The 13,016-nt window shown below is 44.0% G+C and overlaps 1 protein-coding gene across 14 annotated transcripts in view; it reads right to left on the bottom strand.

Annotated features, from left to right (window-relative positions):
• Positions 1–12,231, bottom strand: part of gapvd1 (GTPase activating protein and VPS9 domains 1) — a 174,249-nt gene extending 162,018 nt beyond the window's left edge. For 12 of the 14 annotated variants that reach the window (XM_072488468.1, XM_072488469.1, XM_072488465.1 and 9 more), the window contains exon 1: positions 12,124–12,231. The gene's annotated coding sequence lies outside the window, so the exon portion shown is untranslated. Of the gene's footprint in view, positions 1–1,933; positions 2,057–12,123 lie in introns of all 14 variants that reach the window. The other 2 variants (XM_072488466.1, XM_072488471.1) reach the window with 2 other exon arrangements.
• Positions 12,232–13,016: the final 785 nt, after the last annotated feature.

The following is a 13,016-nucleotide window of genomic DNA, read 5'->3' as shown; positions in this document are numbered from 1 at the left end:
AAATCTCATCTGCCTTCTCAGGTGGATGTAAAAGATCTCTTGGCACTTCTCCACTCGGAGCAGGAGCATGCTCGGTGTCCGAGCCAACTTTTATCAGTCACCCAACATGACAAAAAGGAAGTTTAATCAATCATTTACCTCATTGCTGTTTGCTGGACCTTGCTTTGCACAAAATGGCATCCACATTTTCTTACATTACATTCGACTGTGAAGCACACTTGGATCCTCCGGAGGTCATGAAAGTGCTGCATGTCAGTTCTCAGTCAACAGCCCAGTTAGCAGTTTTTAAACTATAAAATTAAATATATATAGATACAGAACACAAGACTATAGGCAACAATTACTCATGAGCTTGTTATCAGAAATTCTGCTCAATTTTCAACCAAGCACTCTGGCCTATGTCATGTGAGAGTATCTATAAGAAATGGGTGTTTATCAGTGCTGTCAGAGTGTGGGTGGAGCTGGGCTGTGTCAGATTTTTACTTTTGTTTTAGGCTGTTTGCTGCAGGGTGTGTTTTATTTTTGTTTTCAGTGTTGCAGCTGAAGCCAGACAAAGCAGGTGTACTGTTGATCTCTCTGCCATGAAAAGACTATCTCTTGATCACTTGTTGAATTCGGAATTATAAATCTTTTCAATAGTGAATGTAAATCTTTTTAAAAATAAATTTAGAATACCCAATTAATTTTTTCCAATTAAGGGGCAATTTAGCTTGGCCAATTCACCTACCCTGCACATCTTTGGGTTGTGGGGGAGAAACCCACGCAAACACAGGGAGAATGTGCAAACTCCATGTGGACAGTGACCCAGAGCCGGGATCGAACCTGGGACCTCGGCGCCGTGAAGCAGCAGGGCTAACCCACTGCGCCACCGTGCTGCCCGGTGAATGTAAACCTGATGTGCTTCTGTTAAAAGGTGTTTCTTTTGTCTTCTGGATGTTGTTTGGGAAGTTTTAAGGATTACTTAGTGTTGTATTCTTTGGGGGTTGTATTTGAATTGTATTCTTTGGGGGTTGTATTTGAATTGATGGTTGCTAAAAAGCTGACACAGCCCAGCTCCACCCACACTCTGACAGCACTGATAAACATCCATTTCTTAAACACCCATTTCTTATAGGTACTCTCACATGACATAGGCCAGAGTGCTTGGTTGAAAATTGAGCAGAATTTCTGATAACAAGCTCATGAGTAATTGTTGCCTATAGTCTGGTGTTCTGTATCTATATGTTTTAAAAAGGTTAACTTGAGTTCATAGAATAAACATTGTGTTGGTTTAAAAAATACTTTTCCATTTCTGCTGTACCACACCTGTAGAGTGGGCCGTGTGCTCCCCATACCACAATCTAGTAAAAGTTGTGGGTCAGGTGAACTCCATGATACACTTTGGGGTTCTCTAACCTCTGGCCCATAACACCTACCAGCATTTTAAAAAATAATTTTCAGCAATTGAAAAACATGTTGGAAAACACCATAACCCACACCAATCCCTGCCATAGCAGTGTGCTAATGAATTCCAACTAAATCTCTGCCAGTTCACTTCAATCAACTGTTGAAAGTAACAGGGCTTTATACCCTCCGAATTACCCTTCCTGTGAGAAAGTGAACTGCATTTGCTTTATATCACCAAATGGCTTGTCACACAGTTAACCAACCAAACAGACACAAAGCTGCAAACCACAACTGTATAATGCACTGGGAACATCAACAACTGAAAATCTACCTTATTTATAAAAATGCAAATATTTAGAGGATACTCTGGCATTTCAGCATGATAAGTTTAATGTTTCATCTGTCAAATTCTCAAACTGAAGGATTTCACTAATTCAAGTAATAAGAATGCCATTAAGCAAATTATTTCAAGAAGACTTGGTACAATGTAAACAGGCTATCAAAAATAGCAAGTCAGAACTGGGGAAACGCAATGCATGCTTCCTACCATGATTGGTGGGCAGGAGATAGATAATTACTTGTTCTTCTCACTCTCACATTTCTGACTGTTTCAAAATAACACTGGCAGAGGCCTTGGGTTTAATCTCAGACTGCCAATATTTCAGCAAAACTAAAAGGAAGAAAAATAAAACGAGGACGGTGTTGAAATGAAGAAGGTCCATCACATTAAGGAAAAAAATAGAAACATTTAATTCACCCATAAGGCTCATTTAATCGGCAGACTATGTACAAACAGTTCCATCATTAGTTTACTGAGTCCACTAATCATTCCTGAGCAAAGTTTTTTGCTCTGCCCCAAGAAACTACAAAGCAAAGGAAGCTACAGAATATCTATCTCACCTTACAGCCTAGGTTATTTGCCTTTTGGGTCTGTTCCATCTGTTCAAGGTGAATACAAAAAATCCAATCCTATTCAAAGAGCAGGAGGTTCTCCAGGTGTACTGGATAACCATTCTTTAACCATCCCCACCAAACTGCTGAGTGGGTCATTCCTTCCACTGTGCTCTGTGGGACATTGCGCACATACTGCCCCTGCGCATCATTTCTCTACATAGCAATAATGACAAAACTTCAAATGTATTGAATCAGCTATGGATCACTTTGGGAAGTCTTGAGCACATACAAGCTGCTGACAAGTGCAAGTTCCTGCTCTCCTTCGAATCATTAACTGCTTGCTTTCCTTGACTTTGTTTCATTACCCTGCTGCTCAGACATCACCAAGTATTTCATCATTGTGCACTTTATGTCAAAAATCTTGCACAGGTAGATCTTTATCCAGTTTTTCCATTGAACATTTACCAGATGTTCACATCATTGTTTAATTTTAGCAATTGACAACTGAAATAATACCCATTACGTTTCCATCACTATTTAAAATGTCTTCCCATATTTGAAGAATGATTGAATTAAAGATCATTTACAGCATGGAAGTAGGTTGCTAACCCAAAGCGTCCATGATGTTACGCTTCAGGCATGTAACTTCCCTACTTGCTTCACCTCAGCCTATCAACATATATCTACTCCATTCTCTCTCATTGATTTATCTAGTTTCTCCAGATCCATATATGTATAGTTGTTATTTGCATCCACATTCCAAAGTTCAGAGGTGAACAATTCTGGTCATTTATTTCAGTCATGAAACAGTCTTCACAATTCAATTATACTTGCAATTCACTGAATTATGGCTTTTCTATTCAGGAATTAATCCCAGCAATACATTATAATAACAGAGTTAACAAATTGCCCCTCCTTTACAAATTTAAATACAATGAAAGTTTAAATTCAATCTTGTGTTACTGAGTTTATAGAATCCCTACAGTGCAGGAGGCGGCCATACGGCCCATCGGGTATGCACCAACCCTCTGAAAGAGCACTCTACCCAAGCCTACTTCCCCACCCGATCCCAATAATCCCTTAACCTAACCTACACATCTCTGGACACTAAGGGGCAATTTAGCATAGCCAATCCACCTAACCTGCACATCTATGGACTGAGGGGGGAAACCGGAGCACCCGGAGGAAACCCACGCAGGGAGAAAGTGCAAACAGACAGAGACCCAAGGCTGAAATTGAACATGGGTCCTTGGCACTGTGAGGCAGCAGTGGTAACCACTCTGCCACCATGCTGCCCCTTATCAGTGGCATTAGTTATCAACTGGCTGAAAACAACAAAAACGATGAACTATTGGGCACAATTCTGATACCAAGTCAAAGAACTGAGAAACCAATTATCCGAAGATCCTACAATCCCCACCACCACCATTGACCATGTACTCTAACCTTCAGGTCAATATACAAGATGTGTTTGCAACAATGAGAAGACTTGACAAGAAGAATTAATGAAGGCCGAATAGTTACAGATCGAGCCAGATCAGGAAGCACACAATGAGCACAGTTGAACCCGTAAGCACAGAGCTAGGTTGAATCCTCAGATATAGATTTTTTTTTGGGGGGGGGGGAATAAAATGGATGTATTTCCAATAGGATATTGACAGCAGTACACACTGTATTTTGAATTATTTACGTTTTTAATCCATGTTACATTTCTAATTCAATTCTGCTTTGTATGTATATAGCTAGTTGGCCACTCAAACAAAATGGAACATTTAAGTTCTTTTGGTGATATTTGGTAGCTTTGAAAAGAATATGAACAATTTTGTTCTGTGTGGAGTGCTTTCTCTGACTGAAATGAAGCTATAGATATTTATGCCAAGTCAGTTTTGTGTGTTAGCGTGCTCATTATAAAAGCACTGAACTGGTTCCTATTCAACAGGTCACAGGTAAAATCCAAGACTCCCAAAACAATGGATCTGCATTGCTGCAGCTTTCAAGTCGACAGCCTGTCCACTTTGCCTGGTTCGACAGAGTCAACAGCATCCATTAATGTCAATCAACTGCACACGTGGAGGTAAAAATGGCAAGGTGGTAAAATTAGATGGAAAAACAATTCTTTGGGGGCAGTCAGAAGATCTGCCAAGGTTTCTGCACTTTCAGTATTCAGTGACACACCACCCTACCGCCACATTACCCCCTAGAAGTGATCTGCCATGTCAGGTAAAGACAGGATTAAGCTCAGTTATGAGCTCAGTAGCCCAGCTCATTGGCAAGACTCCCATATGAATAATGGTCACTGTCAGGAATAAAAGGCATGCAAAAATGACAAGTGGATTCTATTAATGGTTTAACAAATGTATCTAACAAATAGTTAAGCCGTTTAGATCAGCAAAATCCAAGTCTGTGGAGCCTGTGTTAAGACCCTACAATGGGTAACTATAGAGCAATATTCTAAGAGGCATCAATATTTTCAAAAACAAGGAGAAAATCTGATGGAGAAAATTGATCAGGAGCATAGGTTGAAAAGAAAAATACAAGAGCAGAATATATCAGATTATAAAACTGTATTGGAAAGGAACAGATGAGACAGACTTCCGGTGACGGCGGGCAGGAGGAAGCCGCACATTGGAGGGCTCCCGTTCGGGAATGGCATTTTCGGGGTTTAACGCCCGGTCCCAGGGGCAACGGAGGCGGCAAAAGCAGGGAGAAGGCACAGTGAAGGGAACATAGATCATAGAAAAATACAGCACAGAACAGGCCCTTCGGCCCACGATGTTGTGCCGAACCTTTGTCCTAGATTAATCATAGATTATCAGAGAATTTACAATGCAGAAATGTCGAAAATAAGAAAGAAAACGGCTGTGAAAAAAGCGGCTGAAAGTCCGTCGGGGAGTGGAAAGGTCACCGCGGGGATGGCAAGAAAAGTAGAGGCTGGGGCACCAGGGGAGGCCGCATTGCCCACGGCTGAAGAAATGACTAAGGTGATGGCCGCGGAACTCGAAAGACAGTTCACAAAACACATGGAGGCGATGAGGAAGGAGATGGGGGCGGTATTGAAAGTGCTGGTGGAGGAGGCGATTGCCCCGGTGAGGGCAGCGGTATTGAGCGCAGTGGCGGAGGTGCGGGAACGAGGTGAGGCGCTGAAGGAAGTGGAAAAGACATTATTGCAGCACAGTGATCAACTTACCTCGATGGGGAAGGAGATGCGGAAGATGATAGAGATCAACAAGGGTCTGCGAGCCAAAATGGACGACTTGGAAAACAGATCCAGGCGACAGAATCTGAGGATTGTGGGTCTGCCCAAAGGAGTGGAAGGGCCGAGGCCGACTTGAATATTTGAATATATTGAATATTGGGGGAGGGGGATGATCCTTCCCGATATGAACTGGATCCGGCTCATCGGTCGTGGAGGCCTGTACCAAAGGCGAGTGAGCCGCCAAGAGTAGTGACTCTGTGTTTTCATAGGTAGTGTGAAGGAGAAGGTCCTGTGCTGGGCAAAGCAGAAGCGGGTGGTGCAGTGGGCTGGAGCTGGTATACACATACATCAGGACTTTACGGTGGAGCTGGCGAGACGGCAGGCTGCCTTCAGCCGGGTGAAGGCGACACTGTACATCAGTACGGTCCATTGCAGCATAGTATATCCAGCTAAGTTGAGGGTGACCTGCAAATCCAAGGACTTTTATTTTGGGACGGCTGAAGCAGCGGAGGAGTTTGCAAAGGCAGAAGGACTGTGGCTGAATTGAAAAATGGTCATGTGCCGATGCAGCCTCATGTAACTGTATTTTTTCACTGCGTGGTGTATGTGCTAAATGAGCCAATGTTGTATTTACTTGGACAAGGGAAGAGATGGGACTTTCACTTGCAATGATGGTTCTTTGGGGCTTCGGTGTGTATGCAGGGTTTGTGTGCTAAAGGGGATTTCTTGGTTTTCCTGGGACTGGGCAAGGGGGAAAGAGACCCGGGCGGGGGGCCTCCACGCTGGCCGGTTTAAGCCGACCAGTGAACGGGAGTGAGATGGGGGGAGGGCCTGCAGCCAATGGAGTCTGGCAGAATAGATTCTGATGAGTCTAGCCGGGGTTGAAAGTTGGGGGGAAGGAACAGAGGTTGGGGGAGGAGTTTTATAAGAATTGGTGGGGAGGAGTCGGGGAGGGGGGGGGGTTTACAATTCATGGGTGTCATTTACGGTACTCTTTTGGGGATTGGATGGCATTGAATGTTAGGGGGAGGAGGGGGGGTGAACTCTATAGGTCAATGGTGACCAAAGGCGATTCCCGATTCCTTTCCTTTGTTTTTCCCACCGTGGGAGGGTTTGTTTGATTTGATGCTTATATTGTCAGGTGGGGTGTTGTTTGTGGTGGTGGGAGGATGGGATTGTTGTTGTTGATAAGGGGATTGACTTTGTATTTGTTACCATTTACTGCTTGTTGGTGGGGTGTAAATTCTGAAGAAAATGTGAAAATGGGGAATAAAAATATTTTACAAATAAAGGTACAGATGAAATAGGGTAACAGAATAGTGCATTATATTACATATATTACTCAAACCAGTATTATTACTTTTTCAAACTCATTGATGATAACATATTCAGTGCTTGTGTCTGCTTTACTCCCATAAAATATAGTACAAAAGTCACACCACTGAATGAAAACCAGCTTGATCTATCTCCTAGATTGTTACCCTCCCACTATTTAAACAGCATCTACTAGGCAATCAAACACATTGTCTTCTAAGACTGGCTCTGAACTATGTTCAAGCAGGTACACAACATGGATAGTTATTTTGACCATAAGATACTTCAGACATGCAGGTCAGGGCCAAGTAAGAATAAAAGTAAAACTTGGGAATATGTCCAAAGGCATACCACAGAGTTGGGGTACAGCCAGCACGAAGTAAGACTGCAGGAAACAAAATGGCATTTGACAACTTCCAGGCTGGGCAATTAAGCGGCAAATGAACTTTAACATCAACAGATGTAAGATGTCGACTTTGGTGGGGAAAACTGAATAATCACAGCTTCAAAAATAAGTAACTGAATGAGGGAGAAGAGCAATTGGATCGAGGGAAACTGATGAAGAAATCATAATAGGTACGTTATAGCTCAGAAAAGCAATAAAAATGTTACAATTTAAAATAAGTTATGGCAAATTTGTAAGGGTTCAAGTCTGCAATTTGGAGTACAGTGCACAATTCTGCTTTCCATTCTATACAATGGATGCAGAGGCACTGGAGAAGATGTAAAATAAAATTTAAGGCTAGTACCAGAACTGAGAGACTTCAACGAACGGAAAAGATTGAACAAGTTATTTTGTTTTACACAAGAACAAAACGGAGAGAAAACCTGACAAAGGCCTTTCAAAATTAGGAATGGGTTGGACAGAGTATGGAGAGCATGGAGTTGTGGAGAGAATCCAAAACAAGGGGTATTAAATACAAGTTATAACTAATGAATCCAGTGGGGAAATAAGGAGAAATGTTGTTACTCAGGGTGGTCAAAATGTAGAACTCAATACCACAGGAGGTAGCTGAGGAAAGTGGCTTAGGTGGCTTCAACGGGAAACTAGACCAGTGGTTCACAAACTGGCACTCCTAGATGCCTGGAAATCGGCAAAATAATGTGAAATGCGAGCTGAGGCAGGAGTGGAGAGAGCCACCATGTGTGCAGCACAGACGGAGATAGATGGATGCTTTCATGTAGGAATGGAAAACACAAGGAAAACATTTTGTAAGAAACAAAACACCCACCTTGCTGATGATATCGTCAGCTTACTTTTTAAAAAAGTTATGAAAATATTTACATGTAGCACTACCCAATTATGAATACTATATGGTACAAGTTTGAAGGGACAATGATTACTTTTCTTTATTCTTTCATGGGATGTGGGCATTGCTGGCCAAGCCAGCATTTATTGCCCATCCCCAATTGCCCTTGGAAGGTGCTGTTGGAAGAAACCTTGGTACAGTGTTGCAGTACATCTTGTAGATGGTAGGCACTGCTGTCATTATGGGTTGGCGATGGAAGGAATTCCTATTTAAGGTGGTGGATGGGGTGCCAATCGAGTGGGTGTCCTGGATGATGTCAAGCTCAGTGTTACATGGAACATAGTGCAGAAGGAGGCCATTCGGCCCATCGAGTCTGCACCGACCCACTTAAGCTCTCACTTCCACCCTATCCCCATAACCCAATAACCCCTCCTAACCTTTTTGGACACTATGGGCAATTTATCATGGCCAATCCGCCTAACCTGCACATCTTTGGACTGTGGGAGGAAACTGGAGCACCCGGAAGAAACCCCGCAGACACGGGGAGAATGTGCAGACTCCGCACAGACAGTGACCCAGTGGGTAATTGAACCTGGGACCCTGGCGTTGTGAAGCCACAGTGCTAGTCACTTGTGCTGCCCTTCAACCCTGTTGTCGGAGCAGCACTCATCCAGGCAAGTGTATGCCATGCATACCCCTGATTTGTGCCATGAAGATGGTGGACAGGCTTTGGGGAGTCAGGTGAGTTACTGGACAGAATTTCCAACCTCTGATCTGCTCTTGTAGTCACAGTATCGATATGGCTGGTTCAGTTTCTGATCAGTGGTAACTCCCAGGATGTTGATAATGGGGGATTCAGTGATGGTTAGATTATCTTGTTGGAGATGATTATTGCCTGACAGTTGTGTGGCATGAATGTAACTTGCCACTTATCAGCCCAAGCCTGGTTATTGTCCAGGTCTTGCTGCATTTGGACATGGACTGACTGCTTCAGTATCTGAGGAATTAGTTAGAGCTGAACATTGTGGAGTCATAAGGGAACATTCCCAATTCTGACTTTATGATGGAGGAATGGTCATTGATGAAGCAGCTGAAGGTGGCTTGGGCCTGGGACACTACCCTGAGGAACATTTGCAGTAATGACATAGGACTGAGGTGAATGACCTGCAACAACCACAATCATCTTTCTTTGTGCGAGTAATGACTCCAACTACTTCTTCCATTCTAGAATGTTGTCAGGGCCTATAGCCTTCAGTCATTTCTTGAAATCAGGTGAATAAAATTGACTGAAGACTGGATCTATGATGCTGGGGACCTCAGAAGGAGGCCAAGATGGATCATCCTCAGCCTTGTCTTTTGCACTGATGTGCTTCCCCATCATTGATGGAGATATTTGTAGAGCCTCCTTCTCCAGTTAATCGTTTAATTATTCACCGCCATTCAGGACTGGATGTGGCAGGATTGCAGAGCTTAGATCTAATCTGTTAGTTGTGAGATCGCTTTGCTCCATCACATACTGTTTAACCAGCAAGTAATCCTGTGTTGTAGCTTCATCAGGTTGACACCTTCTGCACTCCATACTTAGGTACACCCTCCTGCACTCTTCATTGAACGAGTGTTGATCCCCCAGCTTGATGATAATAGTAGAATTGGAGATATGTCAGTCCAGTAGGTTACAGATTATGGTTGTGTACAATTTCGCTGCTGATGGCCCACAGCGCCTCATAAACGCCCAGTTGAGTTGCTAGATCTGTTTGAAATCTATCCCATTAGCACATTGGTAGTGCCACACAACAAGATGGAAGGTATCCTCAATTTGAAGATGGGACTTTATCTCCACAAATCCATTTGAAAAGGAACAAAAAAAACTTTTGAGAAGCTAAACTAGGTGAGTATGTGGGAGAAAAATATAGAAAGACACGTTGAAAGGCCGAGATGAAGGGGGAAGGCCTGTGTGAAAAATAAACACCAGTGCAGGTTAGTTGACAAAGAAAAATCCTCGCATTTATTGAGCGCCTTTCAAGAGCTCAAAACATCACAATACTTTGCAGCCAGAGTACCTTTCGGTTGTTGGCACCACTGTCACGCAGGAAAAGCAGCAGTGGACTTGGGCACAGTATGGACCCACAAACAGCACATGATAATGGCCAGGTAACTTGTTTTTGTGATGGGACACTTGCTCTTATCTGAAATAATGCTGAGAGATCATTCGTACCAGGACTTCGTTTTAACATTGTATCCAAAAGACGGCACTTCCTACAGCACTCCCTCAGTCCTGTACCAGAATATCAGGCTCGATATCTGTGCTCAAAGTCCTGGGTTTTGAACTCACAACCTTCTGATTCAGGAGCAAGCGAGCTACCCAACCAAGCTTATGCCAAATGACCCGATTCTGTGTAGGATTTTTCTGTGTGAAGATGTGTTTTGGGAAAGCATTCCAGGTAGTTAAAACATGCATCAAGAACGATAAGAACAGATGTAAGAGAGAAGCACATATACAGCACAGTTGGGAAAGTGAATGATGCAAGCAGGTTGTATTCCTAAATAGGAAATTAAAAAAGTTTCTGACACAAAATGACATCTCCAGCTATTAGAGATAGTTATAGCTACGCCTAGAGCTTACTCAACAGTCTCAGTGAGTAGGAATTCTGCCTGAAATGGCTCTAATTTTCCCTCCATTTAGTTTGTCCCTGGACATAGTGTACTAAGGAGCTGGTGGACAAAGATGTGCAATTGACTACATTGGGTAGACGTAATACCGTTCTTTTCTTAACCTTTTTTATCCATTAGGAGAGTTGAGGTGGTTGAATACATAAAGTGAATCTCATGGATGGGTGCATCGTTAAAGACAATCAAGGAACTAACAGATCTGTAAACCAGCAGCTCTCAGTGAGATAGGATGCTGACTGCAGAATGCCAGTGAACTAAGAGGAATGTTCAACTCATCTGAAAATAAACTATAGGTCAGCTACTAGACAAAGAGCGATGAGCATGACAAGTTCACAGACACAAGGTGGAACCAGTCACACTAATCTTTTTGAAGCAACTTTAAAGCTAATAAAATGGCTGTGTAGTAAAATCAAAATTATAAAATCACAACACAAATTGAGCAACAAGTACATAAAATCTTGCCAAACACCTCACTTGTCTATTGCACAAATCAGCAACTAATGATCTTAAATTATTTCAAAATACAGTGCTACTTAATGAAGAGAATTAATTTTAAGACATGAAAAGATTCAATTTTTTTCAAATGGACATGAGCAGTTAACATTGACAGGCAAATGTCAAGAACACATACCATTCCATATCCACTATTTTATCAAAAGCATCAATCTATTCCAAATAGCACAGGATGAACCCGACATTAAAACGAACAGACATGATCAAAACATTTAAAGCATTTCTGGGAACGCCAAAATACCATTTCCTGAATTATAGTTTCAGTTAAAATGTTAAAAACAATTCATAACTAGTTGTAAGGGAACCCAGCAAAACGATTGCAACGTTGTGTTGAAGACTACTTATGATGCTTTGCTTTCCAATATAAAACATATTCCTTTACTGAAACCAGGAAACAATTTTTTAAGACTCCTGCTAACCAGATTGTGTGAAGGCAGCGGGTGTACAGCTTTCCAACGCGAGGTGTCAATTGCAGCAACTAACCCTGTGCAAACCCTCTGTATTAAAATGAGGCAGCAATTCTCCTCCAGGTTACAATGAGAATGTTAAACAGGTTCCAGCGGCCAGGCGCACCTTCGGCCGCCTTCACTTCACAGACTCTGGCTGTGCAATCCGTCTGAGAGAAAGTGGCTTCGGTGGGGAAGTCGGCAGGGCCGATAATGCCGCCGGGGGGGGGGGGGGGGTCCGCACAGCACAGCACACCTCCTTCACTGGGCCGGGGCGAGCGCCTCTGGGGGCCGGGGACAGCGCCACCGAAAGCCGCTGACTGGCCTGCCCGCGCTCCTCGCCACCGCCGCCTCGCTTAGGCCGCAGCCTCGCGAAAACCCAGTCACGGCAACGCACTGGAATTAAAAGCCGAGCTCCCACACCGCACCCATTCCACCAAGCTGGGACACTAACCGGGCCTGGCCGGGCGGTCGCGACACAGACACAAACACAGCCACAGCTCCGGTGGCGCCTCTTTCTCTGGACCAACACTCGCCGCCTCCAACTCCCACCCCCTATGCGCATGCGCCGTCAGCCCCCCATGCATGCTGGGATTTGAGTTCTTTCATTCAGAGCAAAGCGAGAAAGAGCGCGGCAGGTCCGGGAGCTCCAGGCCCAGCGCAGCACCCAGTACCAGCGCCCCCCCCCCCCCCCCCCCTCCCTCCGCCTGCCGCCCCCCTCCCCCTGCCGTCCCCTGCCGTCCCCTCCCTTCCCCTGCCCACCCCCCCTCCCTTCCCCTGCCCACCCCCCCTCCCTTCCCCTGCCCACCCCCCCTCCCTTCCTCTGCCGCCCCCCCCCCTCCTCGGCTCCAGGGCTATGGACTGGGTGCAGGAAGGTGGGTTTAGAAAGGGCACCTGGGTGTCCTGAGCTGGCATGGACAAGATGGGGCAAATGGCCTCCTTCTGTGCTGTAACTTTTCTATGATTATGTTAATTGGATAAATACCTGAAGAGGAAAAGATATAGGACCATAGGGAAAGAACTGGGAATTGAGATCAATTGGTTAGATCTACCAAAGGGATAGCACAGAAATGATGGGCCAGGTGGCCTCCTTATGTGATGCGTCATTCTAAGATCTCTGATATATTCACTGATCCATTGGGAACTGTATTTATTTTCAAGAGAAGCTCATCAACAACTGTTACATTTTTAAAGTAGAGAAAGGATTGCTGCTCTTAACAAATAACAACTTATCAGAAACAGTGCTTACATTACAATAACAGAGAACACAGTCATTTTCCCCGCTAAAATGACATGCGCCAGTGACACGATGACACATTTAAAACCACAACATTGTGCAATGGATTC

This window comes from Scyliorhinus torazame, chromosome 22, assembly GCF_047496885.1.
Source record: "Scyliorhinus torazame isolate Kashiwa2021f chromosome 22, sScyTor2.1, whole genome shotgun sequence".
Taxonomy (NCBI): domain Eukaryota; kingdom Metazoa; phylum Chordata; class Chondrichthyes; order Carcharhiniformes; family Scyliorhinidae; genus Scyliorhinus; species Scyliorhinus torazame.
Note: the sequence above shows the minus strand (reverse complement) of the source record. Positions and strands in the feature narration are given on the sequence as shown.